At 49.3% G+C, this 24,208-nt stretch overlaps 1 protein-coding gene and 1 non-coding gene across 4 annotated transcripts in view; one reads left to right on the forward strand and one right to left on the reverse strand.

The window, feature by feature from the left end:
* ZBTB7C (zinc finger and BTB domain containing 7C) overlaps positions 1 to 21,988 on the reverse strand; it is a 328,531-nt gene extending 306,543 nt beyond the window's left edge. For all 3 annotated transcript variants that reach the window (XM_033087865.1, XM_033087863.1, XM_033087864.1), the window contains exon 1: positions 21,806 to 21,988. The gene's annotated coding sequence lies outside the window, so the exon portion shown is untranslated. The remainder of the gene's footprint in view (positions 1 to 21,805) is intronic.
* On the forward strand, positions 9,576 to 9,649 carry TRNAL-AAG (transfer RNA leucine (anticodon AAG)). Its single transcript has one exon. It is a non-coding gene; the product is annotated as a tRNA-Leu (tRNA).
* Positions 21,989 to 24,208: the final 2,220 nt, after the last annotated feature.

A 24,208-nucleotide genomic window follows, 5' to 3' on the forward strand; every position in this document is an offset into this window, starting at 1 on the left:
TACCTCTAACCCTTCCTGCACGCTCAGCAGTGCAGCTCCTCCTTTCTCATCCCACAGTGCTGTGGGAGCCATTCGTTCCAGTGAGAGGACCCAGGAAGACTTCTCGGAGTGGAAGGTACGTTTGGTGAATTTTAAAAGATGAGTTGGATTTTCATAGGAGAAGTAAAGGACATTCCATGTTGAGGGGATATAACGAGCAAAACCAGGAAGGGGCATGAAGCGTACTGTCATTTTTAGGACAGCAAAGGAGTTAGGGTCAAGGTATGCAAAGTCACAGAGGCAATGACACTGGACAGCCTGGTCAACAGTAGATTTGGGGGTCAGAGATCTGGACTCCTTGGAGGTTTTTTGGTAGAAGGATAAGGTGTGCCAACAAGAATTCCAGGAGACCCACTGGATAGATTAGAGAAGAGGAGACCAGTAAAGAGTATACTGCATCTACCCACCAGCCAGCCTTCATTTTAATTGATGCTCAAAATAAATGGGGTTTTATTTCTAAGACACAGTTGTCATGGAGACAACTGGAAAACCTGGTCATCTGAAATCCACAGGTAACACTCAGCTCCGACTCCAGCATCACTTAGGCCTGCTGCCTCCTCAGTGAATCTCTTCCTTGTTTCGTAAGTTGCAAAACAGAGTCTGACCTTCCCGTCTCTGCCTCCATCTTCCCTCAAGCCAGGGAAACAGCCAGTGAGATGGGCTAGAGAGGGAATGCCTCCTCTCTTTATCCTGGATACAAACAAGCAGGGAACGTGGTCAGAAGTGGCAAGTCAGCTGATTGCATAATATCATACATAGTACCATTTGACAAAGGGAGAAAGAAAGCACAGTTTTCACCTCGAATACGGGTCTACTTAGCTATGCAGATGTTTTATAAGACGATTTCCTCCTTCCGATCGAACTCCCAAGCACACTTCAGAACCCACCTCCACCACAAAGCTGCCCTCATTATCCCACCCTCCCTGCTGTCCCTCTCCTGTCTGCCATACCAAACAGTGTGCCACCGAATTCCGATGCCATCTTGTACTTTTTCATCTTGTTTTAATGGACATTCATGTCTTCTCCACATGGAGTGAATATGTTCCGTAAGATCATGTACTGTGTCTCATATTGTCACACAGCCTTTCCCACAGCATCTAGCAGTGTGTTGGACATACAGAAAAAAATGGAATACTCTGTTGCTCACTAACTGATATTTTTTAAGTGTTTGTAAAATACAGCAGTCCTCGTGTTGCTTTCTTTTCTATACTGGGAGATCCATGAGAGACACTGACTTTAGCAAACGGATTTAAAAATATCTTATTTCATTTAGACTGACACATCCTAATATCGTAGAAGTTGGAGCTGGAGGAGAGGGACACTTGGACAACTTCGTCCATCTCACCTGGAAGTAATTGGTGTAACGGGTCTACGACAAATAGGGCTAAAAGGGTCGTTTGGAAGTGCACACCAGTACGTGCAAAGTCTGTTCTCCGAGAGTTCCAAGGGTGCGCCTGTCATCTTGTTTGCAGGATTCAGTTGGCTTCTCCTTGCCTCCAGTCTTTACTGGGACCAAGTTACACTGCAGCCCAACCCTGCCTGAGTCATCACACTTTCTAAGTAATTGCCCTGAAGTCGGAATTAATGTGGAGGCGTTAGGCTGGGAGTAGCAGGTTACCGTTGCATGCTGCAAAATCGCATTTTGTCATTTATTCATAGAAGGATGCTCAGTGACCTTTCAGTGTGTGTGGTGGGTCTGCCTGCAGGCCCTGCGAGCCCTTGAAGGTCTGCACCACCTCTCTAGGTTGGGTGGTGGGAGAGCAGGTGGACACAGTGGGCATCGGAGACAGATGGAAAGACGTGGATTCAGCTCCTCATTCTGCAGCTTCCCAGCTGTGTGATCCTGAGCGAGACCCTTTACTTCCGATGCTTGGTTTTCTTGCCTCTAAAGGGTTGTTGTAAAGATTAGAAATACGTGTCAGCACTTCGCACATGCCCGGCACAGGGAAAACATCGACAAATGGCAGTGAGGGTCAGGAATGCCCCCGGGGTATTCCCCTGAGTGGGCTCCCAGCGTCACCTCCATCCAGAGGCCACTCCAGGTCCAATCCCCAGCCTGAAGAAGCCTGCGGGAGCCACATTCCCAGGCAGTGAGGCTCTCTCCGGATGAAAACTGAAGAACGGGATCCATACTCAAAAGGAGAGGCCGCAAAGGAAGAGAAGCAACCCTTTTCCTAACTTACGTTTACGTCTGCAGAGTCCAGGACAGTGCCTGATACACAGCGGACACGGAATACATATTTGGGAATGAATGACTAAAGGAATGAACGATCTATTCATCTCTTTGCAGGTTTCTCTAGAATCCCTTCTCCACATCAGGAGATACCCTATGCTCAATGAACGAGAGTCAGAAGATGTCCAACAGAAAAACATTTTAGAGTAGTTAAAGATCCCAGCACCACTGTTAGATGAAACTACGGACATCCACCAGAGCAGACAAGGGCTGGACTGGAGCCCCCTTAAAAGAGTCTGCGGAGTTCTCCAAAAACACCAGTGCTCTTTTCTGTTTCAATTAAAATCAATAATGACCTACCAAAGTAATATGTTCAAACTAGAAAAATTAGAAAACACAGATAGGCTAAGACAAGAAACTTTCAATCTGAATAATATTTTAATATTCATTATTCCAGACTTTTTCCACAATAGATACATTTTTATCAGAATAGAATCATACCAAGACGAAGAGTGTCCCTTTTTTGCTTAGCAATTTGTGTTGATCATTTTTTTTAAAAAGTACTATATATTCTTCACAGAATTTATTTTTACTTAATCTAGAAAGTGCTTCATTTTTAATTAGCTTTTGAACACACACCCATAATAAGAGTAATACATGGTCAAAAAATTCAAACATTAACAAAGAGTAATAAAGAAAATGCAGTGTAAAAGCCCCTCCCACCATCACGCCCCTCCCATGTAAAAGCCCCTCCCACCATCATACCCAGTCACAGTCCAGGAAGCAACACACACAGGCCAATTTTTAATAACTGCTGGTGACTGTCTAAAAATTGCAATCACACACTAATTCGAAAAGATACATATGTATCCCTATGTTCATTGCAGCATTATTTACAATAGCCAAGGTATGGTGTACATCTTATATCTCACACACACACACACACACACACACACACAATGGAATATTACCCAGCAATAAAAAACACAATGAAATCTTGCCATTTGTGACAACTTGAATGAACCTAGAGTGTATTACGTGTATGCTAAACAAAATAAGTCAGACTGAGAAAGACAAATACCATATGATTTCACCTACATGTGGAATCTAAAAATACAAAAACAAATGAACAAACAAAACAAAACAGAAACATAGTTATAGATACAAGAACAAGCTGATGATAAGAAAAGATGAAATAGTACCATTTGCAACAACATGGATGGATCTTGAGATTATAATGCTAAGTGAAATAAGTCAGACAGAAATAGTCGAGAACCATATGATTTCACTGATATGTGGGATATAAAACTGAAAGCAACAAAGGAACAAGACAAACAAATGAAGAAACAAAAACTCATAGACACAGACAATAGTTGAGTGGTTACCAGAGGGTAAGGGAGAAGGGGGCTGGTAGATGAGGGTAAACGGGGTCAAATATACAGTGATGGAAGGAGAACTGACTCTGGGTGGTGAACACACAATGTGATATATAGATGATACATTACAGAATTGTATACTTGAAACCTGTGTAATTTTACTAACCATTGTCACCCCAATAAACTGTAATTTAAAAAAAAAGAACTGATGGTTGCCAGAGGGGCAACAGGTTGGGAGATGAGTAGAAAAGGTGAAGAGGAATAAGAGATACAAACTTCCAGTTGTAAAATAAATAAGTCGTGGGGAGGTCATGCACAGCACGGGGAATACAGTCAATAATATTACAATAATTTTGTATGATGACAGATGGTTATTGGACTTACAGTGATCACACTGTAATGTATACAAATGTCGAATTACTATGTTGCACACCTGAAACGAATATAACGTTGTATGGCAACTATACCTCAATTTTAAAAAACTGCAATCAGAGCACATCACCCACTTGCTTACAACCTTCCAACAGCTTCACATTCAGAGTAAATGCTAAGCCCACCCAGGACCTGCCCGTGCTGAGCCTCCACTTCTCCAGTGATGAATGAGGTCCGCACACCACCATCTCCACAGGTGGGCCCAGCCCTCCCACGCCGTGGTTCTGCCACACATATGCCTTTCTCCAAAAGAAACTGACTCCTTAACCACGTGAGAAAACCCAGGTACTGAGAGGCAAGTAAGAGTGGAAGCCACGTGAGAGCTGGCAGCCCCTTGGGCTCCTTTTCCTCTGCCCAGTGGCCTTTGCAGTTGACCCTTTGTCTGGCTATTGCGTTCACCTTCATGGGACACATGGGACACAGGGTTAAACGTATGAGGACAAGCCCTGGGCGAGAAAGCCACTGAGCTGGGCCACAGCAGACCTGGGCTCTGGCCTCTGTAGTAACTACTTGTGTGGCTTAAACCACCACGTTCCCAGTCCTCATCTATGAAATGAAGTGAGTGGACTGGATGACCATAATCCTGTCCGATGCGAGTGCTCAATACCAGACAAGCAAAGCTGTGGTCACCTGGGTGACGGCCACCCCACGATGGCCGTGCGCTCAGAACTGTGCCAGCCTAGTGCCAGGAAGTCCTCTGTGCGGGCCTACCAGGCAGAGGCCCCGGTCTATGCCCTGTCTAGATGGCGTTTCTCAGTCTCCTTTACTCTCAAGAGTTTCATAAAGTGCGGAATTTTTACCCTGGTCTTACTCGACAAGGAAAAGGAGGCTCCGAAATCGTCAGTAACACGCTCAGCTTCCCAGGGTAAGTGGCAGAGCTAGATAGCTAAAGCCAGTCAATTTGATTCTCAAGACCTCTTTTGTGCTCTGAGTTGTAGTTCATTGGTCTTTTGCGTTTTTGTGTTTTGAAGCACGTGTAACTAAATTTTATTAGAAATGCATGGACATATTGTTGGCTTAACATAATACAAAGTATAATGTCCAATTCATCAAATTTTTGATATGCAATTCAGTCAACTATTCTATAGGATCTTAAAACTCTGTTAAATTAACCAGATGTGACTTAACAAATTACCCTATTCACAAAAACAACACACAATCAGTCTTTGGACCCTAGGCTATCATGGATGGGTCACGGTTTAACATCACCCTCCTTCTTTCTATAGCTGTGGTTCTCAAACGTTATAGAGTTCATCAGAACCTCTCGGAAGGCTCCAAAAACTACAGATTGCTGGGCCCACCCCTACAGTTTCTGATTCAGGTGGTCTCCGTGGGGTGAGCCCGATGATGTGCATTTCTCACAAGTTCCCAGGAGATGCTGAACTTGCTGGTCCTGGGGCCCCATTTACAGAATCCCACTCTAACACAGTCCAGCTTCTTGGCTCATCCAGGCCCTGCCGGCTCAAGCATTCAACTGTCCTGGCTGTAACCGCCACTGTTTTACTATCTACCTACTTCTCCCCATCTGGCTCTCAGCACATGGGAGAGCTTGGCTTTCTGCCCCATTCGTTGGCTTTCTGCTCCATACCAGCTGGCAAAGGCTGAAAGGAAAGGCCTTCTAAGTCAGCCTCCCAGCGGGGTGAATTCCCCCTGCGACGGGCCCTGGAATCAGAGCGAAGGACTGTGCCCCTTTGAAAGTACACGGGCTTCCCTCCCCACCACACGTGGGGGTCTGAGCAGGACTCGCATCTACATGCAATCGGTTTCTTCACTAACTTTTTTCTCAAGCTCTGAATTCTTCAAGATGAAATGCTCTTTTTATCCCAAAATATAATTTTTTCAGAACTTTCTTTACACACACACACACACACACAAACACACACACACACACACACACACACACACACACACACACCCCAACAGAATGCAACCAGGATTTAAAATAGTGGTTTCTGCACCTCAGTCCAAGCGTAAGCTATGACTGTGTTTCTCTGTTCGGCCTAATTCCTTGCTTGGAGTTGCCAGGTAGACTCGAAGGACTGCAGCTTCTGGAATAAAGGTCTACGGAGGGTCTCTCCATGTGATACCTGCTCCTTTTAGGGTTGCTGCAGGATGAGAGCTGCTTAACAAACACACTGGGACGGTGCCATGTCCTCACTGAGGATGCTTAAAATAGCAAACCATAGCTCTGGGGCTGGCATGCCAGAAGCCCACTGAGAGATACAAGGGTCTTCGATGACCTTCCCTTGCCTTCCCTCCCACGTCCCTCATGCCCACTCAGGCCAGGGACGGTGCCGAGAGAAGGTCCACTGACCTGGACACTCAGGATACCAGGACCAGGTCCCGGCTGAACAGCTGACCGCGGCGTGTCCCTGGATCACTGACTGAGCCCTGGGGACACCATTCGGTGTTGTGTATATAGGGGAAGTGACCTGGACTGCCTCAGAAATCCACATGAGCACAGCGTGTCAGGAGGAACCGGAAATGGTTCAGGCGCAATGTGCGAATGAAGACGCTTTTGATGTGACAGGAGCTTGGCATCGGTGAACTGTCAGTGTCTAGGCAGGAACGGTTATTGCCCAAGTGCTGAAGAGCCCCACCTGCCAGGGCGGAGCCCAAGTGGAGCCAGGAGGGGCCCTGCCCAGGGCACTCTGCCTCAGCCCTGGGCCCACTGCGGTGACGGCCACACCTCCTGCCCACGTGGTTGCCTTCTGCAGGAAAGGTGAAATGAGAGCGTGAACCTGCATGGGACTAAAGCATTCCTTTCCCTTTCCCAGGTCTTTCCAAGGTCTGCCTCACTGACAACCCCCCCTTCCCTGACATATATTAATTCAACACGTAGGTTGTTCTAAAAAAAATAATAATCATTGAATTGTAAACCTAAAACAAAGTGAGTTCTATGGCACGTAAATCATCTCAATAAAGCTGTTTAAAATGTTATTTTTTTAAAAAAAGAATTACTTTAAATGTAAAATTTGTATTTGCTTCTTCTGCAGTTAAGCTCTGAATCAAAACAGGAAGCTTTGGTCAGGACACCTTTGCGATGAACACACACACAGGACGAGATCTACTGCACCTTAGTAAAAGTGAGACACAAGGGCAGAACCCAAGGGGCCCAAGACAACCAGGAGGTCCTGCGGTCACAGCCTCAGGCGTCTGAGTCACAGCCACTTCAGCAGGTGGAAAATGCTGTTCCTTTGCCTTCAGGAGGCTGGGACCCTCCAAGGTACCCTAAAGGGCGTATGGTTCCCAACCTTCAGGGTGCTCTTTGTTTGCATTCATTTTCTGATCGAGCATCAAAAGAGCAAAGCAGACCATACCATCAAGAAGCCACTGGATCCCCTGCCGAGCCCTGGCCAGTTAGTTCCACGGCCCAGCGACCCCCACGTTAGCCATGTAATGGTGGATTTCTGCAGTATTTCCATTGCACCCACCACATCTGAAGACGTCTACGGTCTCCCTACACTGCTCCCTTCAGTGTATTGTCCCTGCACTGAAATGGGGTAGAATAGACTTTACCTTGGCATTCGTTTTTTTCTGAACTTCCAAAAGAAAACCTCCATGTGACTGTTTTTAGGTGCCTTCTACCTGGAAGACCTTACAAATATCTAAGTTTCTTTTCTTCCTATTTTGTTTGGTCAAATCAAGTACAGCCAATGGCAAGTTCTCTAATGATTGATTAGAGGGGTGGGGTGTGGGTAACTAGATTTTCTGGTGATTTTAGCTTGAAAGAGCAATTTCTGAAGCGCTCTCGGCCGTGTCAGAGCTCAGCTAAGCCAGAGGCTAAAGCTGGTGTGTATATCTGGGGTGTGGGGGGAGGGGGTGAAAGCAGTAGAGGGTGGAAGCGAGGGACCCACGCCAGGGAAAGATCAGAGGCAGCAGGTTCATTTATTTTGACAAATCTTTTCTTTTTAATCATCTGTAATAAGAGCACCGTATAATACATTGTGCGTGTGTATAACACAGTTTGGAAAGGTAATGACGTCTGGGGAGTAGGCAACGTAACTCAGTTCCCAGCTATTAAATCGTTGCTTAGAAGTAGGGTAAAGTCAAAGGTGTGCGCGTGTAAAAATTATAGGGCTGGTAGATTAGCAGGAGCAAGAATTAGCCGGGATCTCCTCCTACATTGAGATTTAGAACCTCCAAGTACAGTGACTACATTTTTCTGTGGAGATCTTTACAGCTATTTGGAATTATGAACCCATAATATGCAAATGCACGGGGCTAAGAAATACACATCCTTGGCAGAGACTGAAGATGTTATAATGTGTGCTGTAAATGGTTCGGCGTCTGTGTATAAAATCAGCACGCACATACTAACTGGTCGATTATCCCCTCTAAAACCACACATAAATTCTCCTGACAGGAATTGGGATTTCGCACACATCCTAAGAATGAACAGACTCTTAATGTGCTATGTGTGCATGAAGGATGGAGCATTAAAAAAAAAAAAAAACCAGAATGGGTCACTAGGCTAAGAAAGCTTTCTGATTCTCAAGCGGGACCACAAAGGGACTGGGGGCTATAGTTCCCTTTTGAACAGGATAATAATAATAGTAGTAGTCGTCGATAATATTTATTGAGTTCTGGGCTCTGCGACACACACTATGCTGGGTGCTTTCCAGCTATGATCCCATATAAGGGGGGATAAAGAGAGGGAAAGATTGAGAGAGAGAGAGAAAGAGAGAGGGTGTGTGTGTGTGTGAGAGAGAGAGTGTGTTTGTGTGTTCTACTCAAACGCTTTACCACTCTGGCAAATGTTAGTTTGTGCATAAGGCAGGCAGGGAGGGGAACTAGGTCACCCAGGCACCCAGAGGCTGGGACAGAGTCCTGGTACAAAGATGTATCCTTTTGAGGCAAGACTACTTCAGACCTGCAGCCAAAATCTAGGTAACAGACATTCCTGAGCAAAGAGCAGAGAACTAAGGAACCGCAGCTCAGAATCTGAGAAGAGGAAACAAAATTCCGAAAATAGAATGTTGCTGAGTCAGGTCTGTACAAATGCAGGGTCTTGAAAATTGTAAGGAAGGAAAAGAAAAGCCTTTAGTTAAACAATGGCTTTTAATGACTTCTGCAAATAGGGGACGTTCAGTGAGGTGGCTCAATCTGGTGCATCAGAATCTGTCATGAGGAATTTCTGGCAAAGCAACAGAGGTAGAATACAGCATGGTTTGGTTTTGTATAATGTTAGCAGAAATACTATTTTATCAAATAATTCACTTTCACCACCTTTCTCTCCACCCCCACTCCCCTCACAAGGCAGTTTAGGAAAAAACATCCAGGGCTCCAGGTAGACAAAAGCAAGCACACACTCATCCATTTTCCAATGGCTGGCAAGGAGAGTGACTGGAATGTTGCCCTCTGCTTTCTCATCTACACCACCCAGCATGTGAGCACGATTTCTGAGTTCCTGGAAGCTAGCTGAAATCTGAGTTAGGAGATGATTTGCAAAATGTGCACAAGCACATCTAACATCAGAACTAAACCAGAAATAGGAGGCATTTTCCATTCCCTGCGGGAGCATTCTATCCTCTACAAGAGTTAAGGCAAGGGGTGGCCGGTTAGCTCAGTTGGTTAGAGCGTGGTGCTAAGAACACCAAGGTTGCTGGTTCGATCTCCACATGGGCCACTGTGAGCTGTGCCCGCCTTAAAAAAAAAAAAAAAAAAAGAGTTAAGGCAAGATGCCTGAGAGGGACCTAACCTCATCAGGTGAGATTCGATCCACTGATACTTCATCAATGCACAGGTTCCCAAGGGCTACAGCCAGTCAGAAAAAGAACAGGTGGGCTTTCCCGTTCGAGTGGTTTGTATTTATTTGTTAGTACGAAGACAGCGAAACCCCGAGATTACAAAGATGGACATAAATCCACTTAGCAAACGTAGGCCTTGGAATGGAGTCCTTGGAGCCTAACCATGACAGGGGATTTACTAAGCCCTCAAATCCTTTCCTCTGGTCCTGTCCATTCACCAGCCCCGACAACACAGACGACAGACAATGAAAGAGGAATTCTCCTCCTTGACCATGAACCACAGGATCTTTAGCAAGTCACCTGGCTCTCACAGAAGTTGAATCATCCAGAAGGGGAGTGGGGGGAGATGAAGAGGGTAAAGGGGGTCAAATATATGGTGACAGAAGGAGAGCAGACACAAGAGTACAGAGATGTACTATAAAGTTGTAATATCATGTTATTAACCAATGTTACCCCAATACATTTAATTTTTAAAAAAGAACCATCCATCTACAGAATTATTTAAAAAAAAAAAAAAGTTAAATGCCTACCTCTGGGAGGTCCTCATACCACATTTTTAGTGTCCTGATATTCCTTTGCGCTGGTAGTTGCATTTTTACAACAGAGCTTTAAGTGGCTCCAAAAGCAATTTATTTCCTAAGATGCCACAGGAAAGAGATACGGGGTAATGAATAAAAATCACCTCAGTTTGGTTGTGGACTAAAATCCATGGTTTTAATAACTGGTATTAAGTGTTTTATCTCTTCCTAAATTTTTATTGTTTACTGCTGATATCGACATGGTGACATATCTTGAATCATGCCGGAGCTGAGCTAAATCAGGCAGGGAAAAAAAAATCCCGAAACACAGAACTAACCTGGACAGAGGGGATAAGCAGCCTGAGACTTAAGATTTGCTGCAATTACTTCTCCAAGCCTGACCCCCTTAACCCAACGTGTTTCCTCCTGCTTCCTGCCTGCGATTTTCTGCTCAGGGGACACTTCTTCCTGAGCATGACACAGGTCATGTTGGTCCCACCGCCATTCCTTCCTCCCTGAATAATCTCTAGGAACCTCTGTCAATTTCGGTGCGGAGGAAAGTGCGTGGGCTCTGGAATCTGGGCTCTGCCACTTCCTGGCCGCCACGCCACCTGAAGCAGGTTAACCTAAATATTCTAAGCCCAGTTCTTCATGGGTTCAGTGGGAGCACTAACAGCTGACTGACAGCTGCAGTGAGAAGTAACGGGTCTACCACAGCTGGGCAGTGCCCGCCATGAAGCAGTTGCTGTATCAACGTCACTTCTCACCCTCCTACCACTCTGGATGGACTTCTGGAGGTCCATCTCAAGTCTTGCATCCTGCAGATCCAGGTACCTAACCTCTGTTTCCTTTCAAGGCTAACACCCCTTATGCACTATACTACATCACTCAACCCTTCAGCGGAAGGCTGGCCTATGTCTTAGAAACATCATCATCTTCCCAACCAGAGGTTTAACTCCTTGAGGCCAAGACCATGTCTTGGACTTCCTCTGATCCCCTGCAGAATGTAGCCCAGCACTGAAGACACAGTGGGGGCTCCAGCACTCCTCCTGTGCTCTGTGCAATCCTACCTCCCTCCTTACACACACACAGAAGCAGCCAAGATGCTTTGTGACAGCTAATTTCATTGGGCCGATCTACAACTCTCCGGCAACTGTAGGTTGCTGCCTTCGAGCCCACTGGTGAAGGTCCACACTCAGCCTGTGGGCTCCTTCCTGAAAGCTCCTTCAGGAGGGCAAGCTGCCAGGGCTGGGGCCAGCATTCCTAGGAAGCAGACGCCCCTCCATCTGGGAGGGGAACACAGGGCTGCGTACACACAGGCAGCGCCCAGGAATCTCCAGGTCAGGAGAGTCAAGGGCATCTCCTTTGACACTGTGGGGTCAATTTCTCCCCACTGACCACACAGCCCCCTCTGGCCACGGGGCTGCTCTGCCATCACCGCCCATTCAGTGAGAAGGGACTGACCTGAGGGAGAGCCTTGCTCTCCAGACTGAAGTCAGCACCCTTTCCCTGGGATAAAGAAGGGTTTCAAAGCCCCTCAAGGTCAGAAGTAACAGACCAAGGACACACGGAGTCTGCCTGGCTGAGCCATGGTCTCAGTCATGGCCCTTTGGAGGACCCTGCAGAGGGCGGGGACTGAAAGGGGCAGCTTAGAGGGACCAAGGACATGCAGGAAACCTTGCTGCTCACACAGCCCAGAGCCCCCCCACACCCCGTCCCCCACCCCCAAGTGACAGTGCTCGACACTCGTGTGGCTTCTCTGTTCCTACAAGGCTGCCCTGGTGCTGCTGTGACTGTTCTCATCTATCAAAATCCTCCTTCCCCCCACCCTAAAGTCCATGCCCCGAAGGTCAGCACCATCCTGCACACCCCCCACCCTCACCACCTGGCCCCGCCGCACCCAGCGCCCAGCACATAGTAGCAACTCAAGAAACACTGGTTTCATAAATAAATGTTGACCGTCTGATTCATGTTCCAGGAAATTCAGTGCAAAAATTATTTATTCTACTCTTAATCCTCAAACAATTAAGCAATTTTATTCTTTGAAGGATCTTGCAGACAATAAATCAGCAAGCTTAGCCTGCTATCAATTTGCCTGTATTCAGTAAACTCAAGGATTGCTTTCATTAAAAAAATTAAATAAATCACTGGGTAAAAACAAAGGGTATTATATAAGCAAAAGACTGGAAACAACCAAAATATCCCTCTGTAATGGACTGGTTAGGTCAGTCAAGGTATAGCCTTACAATGGAATCCATGTAGCCAAAACAAACGAACAAAAAGGAATGACATTCTTTATTGTCAGGTATCTCCATGACATATTGTTCTGTGGAAAATGAAATATAATATGTATGATAGGCTTCCATGTAGGTAAAAAAAAAAAGTGACAATACACATGCACATGTATGTGCACATATACACAGGTCCCTGTATATGCTTAAAATATCTTTAAACTGAAGGAACCAGGACAGTGGTTGCCTCGGGGTAAGGGAACTAAGAGCTGGGGTGAGAGAAAGATGTTTCACTCTGAATGCCCTTTTGTACCTTTTGAATTTTAAACCGTGTAAGTATTGACCTATTTGAAAAAAATTAAATTAAAAATTCAAAGCAAACAATGTGTGGGAAAGTAATAAAAAATCTAGTTTCAGAAAACAGAAGAGAAATCCTCATTTAAAAATGGTTCAAGGCAACCTGGTTGAGTCATCTGTTCACTATGCAGGAGACAAAAACCAAGGCGACTCCCGGTGTGGCAGAAAGGACGCGGTGGCAGCTGTGGGCTCTGGCAGGGCTCCTCCGCTGCCTTTCTGGGGGACCCCAGAGAGTAGGGAGGCCCCTCTGGCCCCCAGTTTCCTCGCTCCTCGCGCTCGTGAATGGCAATGTTTGGACCCGCTCTAGAGCACACAGGTGCTTTCCTGTAGGAGGTGGTGGTCCTCATATAAACACAGCTAGTTACTTGGTGACAATGTAATTTTAAAAGAAGAGATACTCCTTGAAAAGGAGAGAGTTTCCTCCCCCCTCACACCCCCCCAAGTCTGTGGCAGGGAGATAAAAGCCTCAAATCCCTCCTCACCAGAGTGCAATAAAACCACAGCCTCTGACTCCAGAAGCTTAAAATACATTCGCAGACACACCCTTCCCTCTAAACACACCTGCTGCTTTTTTCCTCCCTCTTCCCACATCCTCTTTGGACAGGCCAAGTGCCCATTTATGACAGAGCTGACATTTTTCCTTTTTTGTTCTAATATTTCCTGAGGGGCCCTCCCCTCTTGTATGGCTGCCATTCACCACCATCTGGGATGACCCAGGAACAAGAGGAAGCTCCAGGATTTCAAAACAATAAAATCACGTCACTTTTTCAAACTAATAGTTAGTGCCTGCACACCCCATCCTCACAATAGACTTTTAAATAAAGGCAACTTAATGGTGGTGACTGAATGTTGTCCATTCTTAGGGAGGCTTACATGTCACCCTAAGTTGTCCTGATGGAACTTTCTAAAGAGGTGCTTTCAAATGAGCGGCCCAGCAGTCGTCTCGGTTGCCCGTCTTTCTCTCCCACCCCACCTCCACCCTCTTTAAGCTTAGGAAGTGGCTAGATTTGCTTTCCATGTCTTCAACTCAGGAATTAGAGAACATAAGAGCCAGCAGGGCTTTTAGAGATGTTTCAACCACATTTTGCAGATGGGGAAACTGAGGCCTATAAAAGTGGAATGGCTCCCTCAGGAATACACAATTAGCCCACCAATGGGCCAGGACAAAAGTCAGGTCCTACAATCCTTTGCTTCTTCCCTAATTTGCTTGCTTTTGAAACATCCCCTTCCAGAGGCCCAGCTGCCTTCCCATACCAGGCAGAGCCCCCCAAACACTGCCAGCCTCCCCCAGACTGGCCCTCCTGACCTGTGCCCCTGGCTCACTGCACTGCCCCCAGGGGGCTACTGAGCACTTAAATGTGACTAGTGTCACATGTTGAAATGATAATATTTTGGATATACTGGGTTAAATGACATACCTTACTAAAATTCATTTTACCCCATTTCTTTTTATTTATTTATGTTTTTAATGTGGCTACTAGAACATTTTAAATTACATGGATGGCTCACATTACGTTTTCACTAGGTTTCTCTCTTCCAGGTCATGTGCTGCTTACCCATTCAGTTCCCAAAAACTCCGTTTCCAAAAATTCAATTCAGCAAAGCTGACCTGTCCCATGTCCCATTCTCTGCACGGCGGATATTCTTTAAAGGCCAACCAAGCGCAGGAGCGAAGTAAATAGCGTGCCCCTGCCAGTGCCATCTAGATTGAGACTCTGATGCCTCAGGATGATTTTAAAAGGTGTATCTCTCCTCCCATGGGAGGCAGCAAAGGAGAGAGGGACTCCGGCACCCCCACCCCTCGAGCAGTGGCTTCTCTTCAGTCATCCCTCTGCAGACTGGAAGGAAGTATGGTGGTAGCTTGGGGAGGAGGAGGAAGAAAACAAAATCTTAGCTGTTGACTTTCAGCACCGAACCTGGGTGTCCTCTCACCTTTCTCTTCAGGATAGGAATAGAAATTCACAAAACACATAAATGATAGTGGCTTCATACATGGACTCTTCTTCCTTTGTCAGGAGCTGTGCTGGGTGCTGTGTGGTGCCTCATCTCATGTTCCCAACCACCCTATGAGGTTGGTGTTCACCGTTTTCTAGATGAGGACACTGAAGCTTAGAGACGTTGAGTGATACGCCCAAGGGGACCACAGAAAAGCAGCCACATCGTAGGACTCAGGTGTGACCAGCTATCAAACGTGCTCTTCATCCCTTATCTTCTCGACGCCTCTGTTTCCTCATCGGCAGCATGGGGACGATGCCTGCCTGGAGACAGGTGGCGCCCATGGTCTCCAAGGACCCATCCTCCCCAGGGACTAGGCTCTGGGATCCTGAGGAGCTCCAGTGTGAAGGGTCTCTATCTCTTGCCATCCCTGGGTTGGGCTGCATCCCTTGTCCTGGCTGGCAAACCGGTCCTCGCTCTCTTGACCCGGGGGCTCCACAGCCCGCTCCCCCTGCCTGGGGGCTCTCTAGTTCCTGTCTCAGGGAGGCAAGCACCTCTAGTCCCCATGTCAAGACTCTACCAAAACCTCACCTCCTCTGACACCCCAGGAAACTATTAAGTCAGAGAACTGCTTTTCCATGCTGCCCTTTCCTGCTCTGCTGCGCGGGACGGAATGATCGTCCCCACCCCTTCACCTCCAGAGCCCTGTGCCTCCTCCCCAGCCAAATGTACTCCCAAAAGAGACCCTGACGTCAATGAGCTTAATCAGAGCCTCGATGCCCCTCCCCCACCACACACACACACACACACACACACACACACACACTCGCGCAAAAAGGATTCTGTATTTCATTCATTTAGCAAAATATTTCCCAAGCCCCTACTACTGCATGCTGGGCATTCTTCTAAGCCCTGGGCACTGAAGTGACAGCGACAAAGTCCCCGGTCTCCTGAAGGAGCCACGATTGTCCCCAAACGGTGATGCCCTAAACACTAATCCATATTTCTGAAGAGTCTCCTGCTGTTCTTATTTTTAGGTCAAGAAATAATTAGTTAATGGACCCTGGAGGTTTTTCTGTAATGGTTAAATAAACTATGATACATTACTTGAAGGAACACCACACATCCATTAAACTATGATTCTAAAGAACATGATGGCACTGGTAAATGTGATCGAATGCTCAGTGAGGGGACAGCTTGCAACACCACACACCAGTGATGGAGAGAGGTGAGGAGTATGATTCTATGCACATCCTGATGTGTGGCGGGGGGACGGGGGCGGAGAGCCTGTTTTCTTAATTCAAACCACAGAAGGTAAAGCTCACTGAAATCTCAGCCAGCGAGGAGACAGTGGAAAACACATTTTCTTCCAAATATCAGTGATTCATAGTAAGAATGTCTCAGACTCTCAGAGGGAAAAAAAAAAAAAACTTTCGGTTTATTGAAAGATGGCACAGGTTTTGAAAGTTTTAGAAAATGTTGAATCCTAATTATATTTACATGTGTGCGACGTGTATACGTGTGTGTGCACACGTGGGTACATGTTAGTGGGTACAGAAAAAAGGCTGAAAGGAAATACAGCAAAATTAGGATGTCGTAGCAGTTTTTTGTTTTAATTTTACACCTTTCCATATTTTCCAAATTTTCTATTGTGACTCTGATTGCTTCTACAATCAGAAAGTAAGCAGTAAACGGGATGCTAATAGTTTTTTAATTTCCTCATGAATCTGTTTTTACAGGCACCATTTCAGTGGGGTTTGGAAATCAGCAGGGTGTGAAACAAATGAAATTCCCCATTCCTGCAGGGCTGAGTGTACCCCTTGGCCCTGGAGAGAAACCCTCCCTGCATCCACGCTGGCAGCCAGCTGTCCACAGCTGTGCTGAGGACGCTGCGAATGAATGGAGCTGGTGGAAAAACACAACATTCCTGACTCTCCAAGGATGGCATTATGCTTGGAACTCTCGCTCACCAAAGAAGTAAATAAATGCAGAGAGAGAGAGAGAGAGAGAGAGAAAGAGAGAGAGAGAGAGAGAGAGAGCAGCCAAGCATGCTAGAGGAACTTCAGTCCTGGATGGGGGTCAGCTGCCAGAGCTCCCCCACTCCTAATATCACACTGGAAAGCAGATCCCTCTGCCTAAGCCCACCAGCATTGCGGAATCAGGGCTCACACTGCCTGTGACCCCCGGGCTGTACCTCTGGAACACCACGTTCCCTTCCTGCTACAGATCAGCAGTTTGTATGAACAAGCTCTATCCCTGCCTCTAGGCTGAAGGGACCCTGAGGGCAGTGCCCCCAGCTGACTCGCCTTCATACACCCCCTAGCACTCATTGGCATATCCACTCACCAACTATTTCCTTGGGCACTTTGGCATGCCAGGCACTGTTCTAGTGTTGAGGATACAATGTATGTGGGGGGGGGGCAAAACAGGCAAGGTCCCTGCCCTCATGGAGCTTACATTCTAGTGGGAGAGACAAGCAATAAATAAAAAGAAAACCCAGATTTTATCCCCACTGGAGTTGGGTGCTATGAAGAATATATTACAGGGTGCTGTTTCAATTGAGACCTAGATGACGAGGGGACCCCAGCTGGGAGACGCTGAGAGAAGGGCTTTCTGGACGAGGAAGACAGCCACGGAGAAACACAGGAGCTGGGTGTGTTCAAGGAACTAAAAGATCCGAGAGGGGCGAGTACAGGGAGCGGAGGGGTGTCAGAGAAGCAGGCAGGGGCCAGCCCTGGGAGTGCCCCCCAGGAGGGTAAGAAAAGGAGTGGCATACCTGCCTTACTAAAGGAAACTCACTCTGCATGCTTTGTGAGGCTGGATTGTGCCGTGATAGCCCACGGAAAAGAACTTTATCACTGCCAGTGGACTCTGTGACTGGGTCCTCCCAGCATCTCTGGTGGTGTAGACTGGCCAATCCGCTTGTCCCAGGGCTCTCAAAATGCCTATGGACCCTTCTCTTCTCATCCACATTCTGCTTCCATGTCCTTGCCCTCTGGATACCCCTTCATAGTGCCAAGGAGCACCGCTGATGACAATCCGGAAGCCAAACTGACTGCCATCCATTCAGCAAATTGTCTGTGCCCAGACCTTGGGCTGGGTGCTGAAGATGTGAAAATGAGCCACATATAAGCCTTGCCCTCAAAAGCTCCAGCACGCAAAGCCTGTGCCAGGTTCACCGGGCACCACCCTTGGGCAAGAGCTGCCCAGAGCCCACCCCTCCATGTAGGGCCACCGCTTAAGCCTTCTCTCCCTGGTGAAACCTGCTGTGAGCATCTGCAATGGTTTGGGTAGGTGTATTAATTCACTCCAAGGGGCTACACAGAGAGACAAGCTCAGTGCCTTGCCTGCTTCCTTGCCCCCACCCTCATTCCTCCTTCCTCCAACCCAGGAAACAACTATGCTCGGCCTCAGAATGAAGGTGCACCCGGTGGGGTGGCAGATGTTATTTATTCCAAGACAAAGAAGGACTTTGGTGTTGCTTTGCAGAGTTGGGAAGGCAAGGGGATCCATCAGGGACTGGTCTGGGGTAGGGGTGGGGAGAGAGGGAAAGAGCTTTCGACACGTGCCTCAAACCTCCTCAACCAGCACCACACAGAAATGCCACAGTGCACGATCAGAAGGACTGCAGCAAATGTATCACTTTCAGAATCTCCTCCTGCATAAAAATCAGTGTTGTCAATATTCAGAAAATCCAATTAGCCCCACTTTAGCAGGTTCTTAAGTTCTGCCCTGTGAGGTTTCTGGGGTATCCCTTGTTTTGTGCAAATGGGGGCGGGGGGGGGGGTCAGTGCCTGAGGAAAAGTGCACACTGGCTCTAGGAAATCCTTGTATCCTAAATCCGCTGGAGCAACTGAACTTCCCAGAAGCACTGCAGGACCCACCACACCTGTCAGGGCTCACTCCAAAACCCACCAAGCAGTTGGGCGGCAGGTTTTTTTCCAGCGGGGCTCAGCCATCCGGGGGAGAAGTCATCCGGGGGAGAAGTCAGCAACAGGGATGGTTCCAGACCCTTGAGTCTCTTCTTCCCAGGAGGAGAGGAAGGATTATAAATAGCCTGGACTCCTTGAGCCCTGCCCAGGCACAGATCCCACACCCCACCCCAGCCTCAGCCAGCTGGTCCCTCTTCGCCCAAGTTCCCACAGCCTGCTAGAAGAGGGAAAAAACGACTCACCCCCAGCAGAGGGGTGGGCAACAAAGTCCTTCAGGCTCCCATCAGATTGACTGGCCCCCCATGACGTGTAACTGTAACCCCACCATGCCTCTATACTCCTTTGTAGGTATGGTTCTGGAGAGGAGCAAGAGGCAATATTTTTAGGAGGCTTCTTACTCCCTGGTCAGCCCAGAAACCCCAAGCTACACTGAATGAAGTTATAGAAATAACACTCTCCTCTCTCTCTGCCTCAGTTTCCCCATCTGTAAGATGGACAAATCACTGAACTATGTACCACTTAGGGATGCTGATGAGATTAGCATGCAATGAAAAGGCACTGTCAAAATGTAACATTGTGTATCATGATGATACCAGATCTTGGTTTCTTTTACAGGAGACCCAAGCACAGCTATGGGGACATTGATTCTTATCTGTTCATAAGAGCGGAAGAATTATACTCAGTGACATTGCATTAGCATTGAATTCTTGATACTGGATGCCCTTGAAAGCAGTAAAACTTTCTCTCTTACAAGTCATTTCTGACTAATACAGATTGACACTTACCGCACCCAGACCTATTTTGATTTAATATGATTCTGCTTGGACCGTGCATGACATTATGCACTGAATGATAAGCATTGCCCTAGAATGTTTTGATTTGGGGGAAGAAAGTTCTCTGAACAATCATTCTGTTTACCATTCAAATCCTTCCCACCCATACACAGTGGTAAGAAACAAGTGGCTAAAATCTAAGTGGCCAACTCCCCGGTCTTTTTAATTAAGACACTTTGTTTGCTCAATAAAACAGAGCATAAAAAACATTTACTGAAAACCCACTCATTGATGTCTAATAGCTGTGTCAAATACTCATAACAACATTTATTCCAACACCCCCAGATAATTGCTCATCTTTCTCATTTGGTATCCACAACAGCACAGCAATTGTGTCCAAGTTAATTGATCCAGAATTGGGCTCCCTTTCAAAAATATCTGTAAAACCTAATTACCAGAAAAACAGAGTTCTGGCATTCTACAGAAAGTGACACAAGCTGCAAACTCATCTTGGCTAATCAAGCCACATTATGTTACAAAAGGCGTCTGAGGAATTTGAGGTGAGAAGGGAGCAAGGAAAGTTGGGACAGTGTCAGACTGAACTCTGCAGTGACCGTCCTGATGTTTTTAAACCAAGCGCAGAGAACTGTAAGTATACCACATTCATTGGCAAGGATGGACATAGAAAGTACCAGATAATGAGCCCTTGATGGGTTTGGGTGTGGGGATGGCATTTCTGACCTCAGGCCATTCAAGGTTTTGCTGAGAGAACTCTCTCCACCCTGGCCTGGGAGGCTGATGTCAATTCTAGTCTCCGTAGGCCTCTAACCACTGTGGCATGTCACTTTCCTCCCTTGGGCCTGGAGTTTGCTCATCTGTAAAATTAGCACTCCTAATACCTCGGGTCTCTTTCAGCTCCAAAATTCTGTGACCTTCTTTAAAGCAAAGGACACGCTTTCTGCTCAGGTTCTTGTGGGGTGGGGGAATGGGAAGCGGAAGCAGGCCCAGCCAGAATGAACGACTGAGTGTTTCCAGCCCTCACGGAGTTCTGTGCCGACTTGCAACAGCCTGGTATCAAACCCACACCAAGAAAATGATTCCTTTCTTTCGGCCCAGAACGGACCTCCAGGGGTGATTCTAACCTCGCTGCCCTGGATTCGTCAACCTGGCCAACAAAAGGGGGATAAGGTGGGGGGCAAACCACTGTACTTCTCGGATCCTCTCTCGCAGAGCTGACCACAGCACATCCTCCGCCCCCGACCCTCGCCGCCTGGACTTGGGTAACAGCCTCCGCGGCTGGTTTCAAAGGACATGAGAGTTACTGCCGCATCGCTTTTCTTTGGTACCTCCTGGCCCTCCTCCGAATGAAATCAAACAACCAGCCCGAATAACAAAGCAGCGCAGCGGCCGGATACAATTCGCTTTCAAAGGAGAGGGAGATGCGCAGACCAGGAGCAAAGCAGTGCGCGCGGTCCTTGGAAAGAGACCCTGCGCTGCCCCGTGCGGACGACACGTTAGCCTCGGCTTAACTTTCCCGAGGCACCGAGGAACCGTATGCTTGCGCCCATTTCCCACAACTTCCCCACTGGACAGTAGCATTAGGGTCCCGCAAGGGCGCCACCTCAGGGAGGGACCGCCACCAGACCCTGGAGCCGCAACGCGAGATGCGGGATCCCAGACTCCCCAGCCTCTTTTCTAATGTTCAAGATAAGACAGTGTGAGATGCGGATGCCGGAGTCTCAGGAAACCGACACTCTCCAAAATTCTCCCGCGCCTTCCCGACAGAAGCGCGGTAAAACTTTTGGCAGGAACCACCTGTGGCTGCCGACAGGCCCGCCCTCCCCGGGCCGGGACGCGCCGCCGAGCCCCGGGCCGCACGCGCCCGCAGAAGTTCCCTTCCAGCCCCGCGCGCCACTTCGCTCCGGGCCGCGGTGCCAGCCAGGAGGCGCGGCGCCCGCTCGCTGGCTCGCTCTCCGCTGGCTCTCCCCTCCTCCTTCCCTCCTCCCGCCTCCTCCCGTTGCATGGCTGCCGCACGGAGCCCCTGAATAGCCACCGCAACCCCCCGCCTCCTGCCCGCCGCGCTGGGGGCGCCCCTGCCCACGCCGGCGCCCCGGGGCGCGCGGACCTCCGGCCTGCTGGCAACAGCCCCGGATACCGCTTTCCGGCGTGGGCGACGCACAGCCACCCTCCGGGAGCCCCGCGACCCCCCGACCCGCCGCAGCAGCCAAGGTGCGGGGAGACCGCGACCCTCACAGCTGGGGCTGGAGCCTGGCGCGCGAAGCTACTCACCGCCGGGCGCCGCCGGACCAGCCCGCCTCCCGCACTTGGTGCCGGGCCGCGATCCTCGCGTCCTCCTCGGCCGCCGCGGTCAGTCAGTCCCGGTGTGCCGGAGCAGCGCGGGCCGCGCGCTGTCAGAGTCTCGTGGCGGGGCTGCGCCCGCGGGTGTGGAACAGAGCGGCGGCGGCGGGCGCGCGGGCAGCTCCTCCCACCCCGCGCCGCGCCCCCGCCCTCCTGGCGCCCCGCCTCCCGCGCCGCGGCTGTCAGCCCCGCGCCCCGCGCCCGGCGCCCGCTCTGCCCGCGCCACCCGCTCAGGGGGCGCACTGGGCTGAAGGGCCCGGATGTCTGCGGTCGCCTCTCCCTCGCGCCCGCCCCCGCCCCTGCGCCCTCCTCCCCGCCCTGCCACACATGCACTTGCTGCGGCTCAACCGCCTCCTCGGCTCGGCTTAATTTCTATTTTGACAGAAACTGTGGCGGTGGGCGGCGCTGCGGGGGGCGCCCCGGACCCGCGGAGGCGGCAGGCGGCGGGCAGGACCCAGGCGAGGGGGCGGAGTGGGGGGCCGGGCAGAGCCACCAGCGGCTCGGGGCTCCGTGTCTTTTTTCTTTCTTTCCTTTTTTCTCTTTGCCTCCTCCAGGATTTAAAGGGACAGCCCCGGTCGAGACGAGGGACCAGGCGGCTGCCGTTTCTCCGGTCTCCTGACGCCCTCTGCGGCCGGGCCGGACCCGCTCGCACCCGGAGCAAGGCTCCAGACCGCTGGGTATTTTTAGGTCCACACCCGGCCGGGGGCAGCGGGGCGGACGAACTTGGCTCCGGCGCACGGCTATTTTTACAAAGCCCGATTAGGGGAGGAAATAAAACAACTCAGCAACTGCTTTCCCACCCGAAAGCAGGGAGCAAGGAGTAGAGGCGAGAAGTTTCCCAGATGCTCTCGGAATTCCAGCGAGCTCAGAACGACACTTCTCCGACACGTGAAACCACAGGCTTGCAGCACCTCAGGGCGCCCAAATCTTTGGGGGCAATCCGGCCCTAGAGGCCGCTGGGGCGCGGGGCACCCCTAGCAGGCGGGAGTCCCCCGCATCCCGCACCCTGCGCACTAGGGACCGTCCCTTGGCCACCGGTCACTTCCCTGGACCACCTAGAAGGGGGCCTTCCGAAGCATCCAATCACTCAACCAAGGGGCGGTCCTTGGGTGGGCTTGGCTCCACCTATCCCGCCAAGCCCCGCCCCGGGGAACACTTGACTTGCGGGAAACTCTCCGTGGGATGCGCAGCGTGGACCGGTGACGGACAGCACAAAGGGCCCATCCAAGGCAAGAGGAGGGGGTCTCGGACCGGGAGGGACGGCGTGAGTGGTCGCGGGCGAGGCAACGCTCGGGCAGACGTTCTGGCCACCAGCAGGCTGGGGCACACGGGAGCTGGCTCTTCCCTCTACCTTTTTGCAACCCACGCCTCGGCGCTCCCGGCAGACGTAGAAACTTTTGCCCGCCCTGGCACGACATCTGCGACTGTACCCTCAGATGTCAGCTAGTCAGTACTCTCTGGTACTCCTCCCTCAGATGCAGGAAAGTTTGCGATCCTCCAACTCCTACAGGGGCTTGTGCTTACCTGAGCCGCGTAGCGCCCAGGACAGGCAAGAAAGCGAATCCCTCCCTCCTGTTCCCCATTTAGCCGTCGACTAATGAAAGGGCGGTCGAGCTGCTGCTGTATGAGAAGTGTCTATTACTATTAAATATACTCGATGACGTCCTTTACAGAATTCAAAAAATTCATTTGTGGGCCTTTTACTTACCACTTCTTCCCAGTGTTGCTCATTGAGATTGTTTTTACCAGTTCGTTCATTTGTGTAATAATTGCTCTATTTCAAGGCACCATTGTGAGTAGTGAAGACCAGGAAAAACACCCTGGAATAGGGCTGACAGCACAAAGCTAGGCACACACGTGAAAGGGGGTAGGGTTGGGTATTCGTGGTGCATTTTCCAGAGAGGCCTGGCTTGAGTAAATGTCATTCATTCAACAGTTTGAACAACCACCTTTCCAAACCGTTCAAAAGAGCCTATAAGTCTAGAGAAGTCTGTCCCGGAAACTAAGACATTTTCAGAGTCCGAGTGTCAGGCTCTAAGTTGCTAGAGCTTTCAGTGACAAAATAATATCCTTGCTCTAAGCAGTCCTGGGAGCCACGGTCCTCCTAAATTAGGTTGTCTTTCTCCCTGCTAAATTAGGTTGTCTGTCTAGTTTCCTTTCATTATAGGGTCTTTAGCCATTTGGAGTACTGCTGGCCCTGCTGACATGTCAAGCTTCTAAACCAGAGCATGGGGTACATTTAGGGAGTACTGGAGGATCCCAGCCCTGGAATAGCAAGACACCTGTACACAATAGGGATGCAGTTCTGGAGGTGAGGGCAGCTACAGCCATGGC

Source organism: Rhinolophus ferrumequinum, chromosome 19 (assembly GCF_004115265.2).
Source record: "Rhinolophus ferrumequinum isolate MPI-CBG mRhiFer1 chromosome 19, mRhiFer1_v1.p, whole genome shotgun sequence".
In the NCBI taxonomy this organism is placed as follows: domain Eukaryota; kingdom Metazoa; phylum Chordata; class Mammalia; order Chiroptera; family Rhinolophidae; genus Rhinolophus; species Rhinolophus ferrumequinum.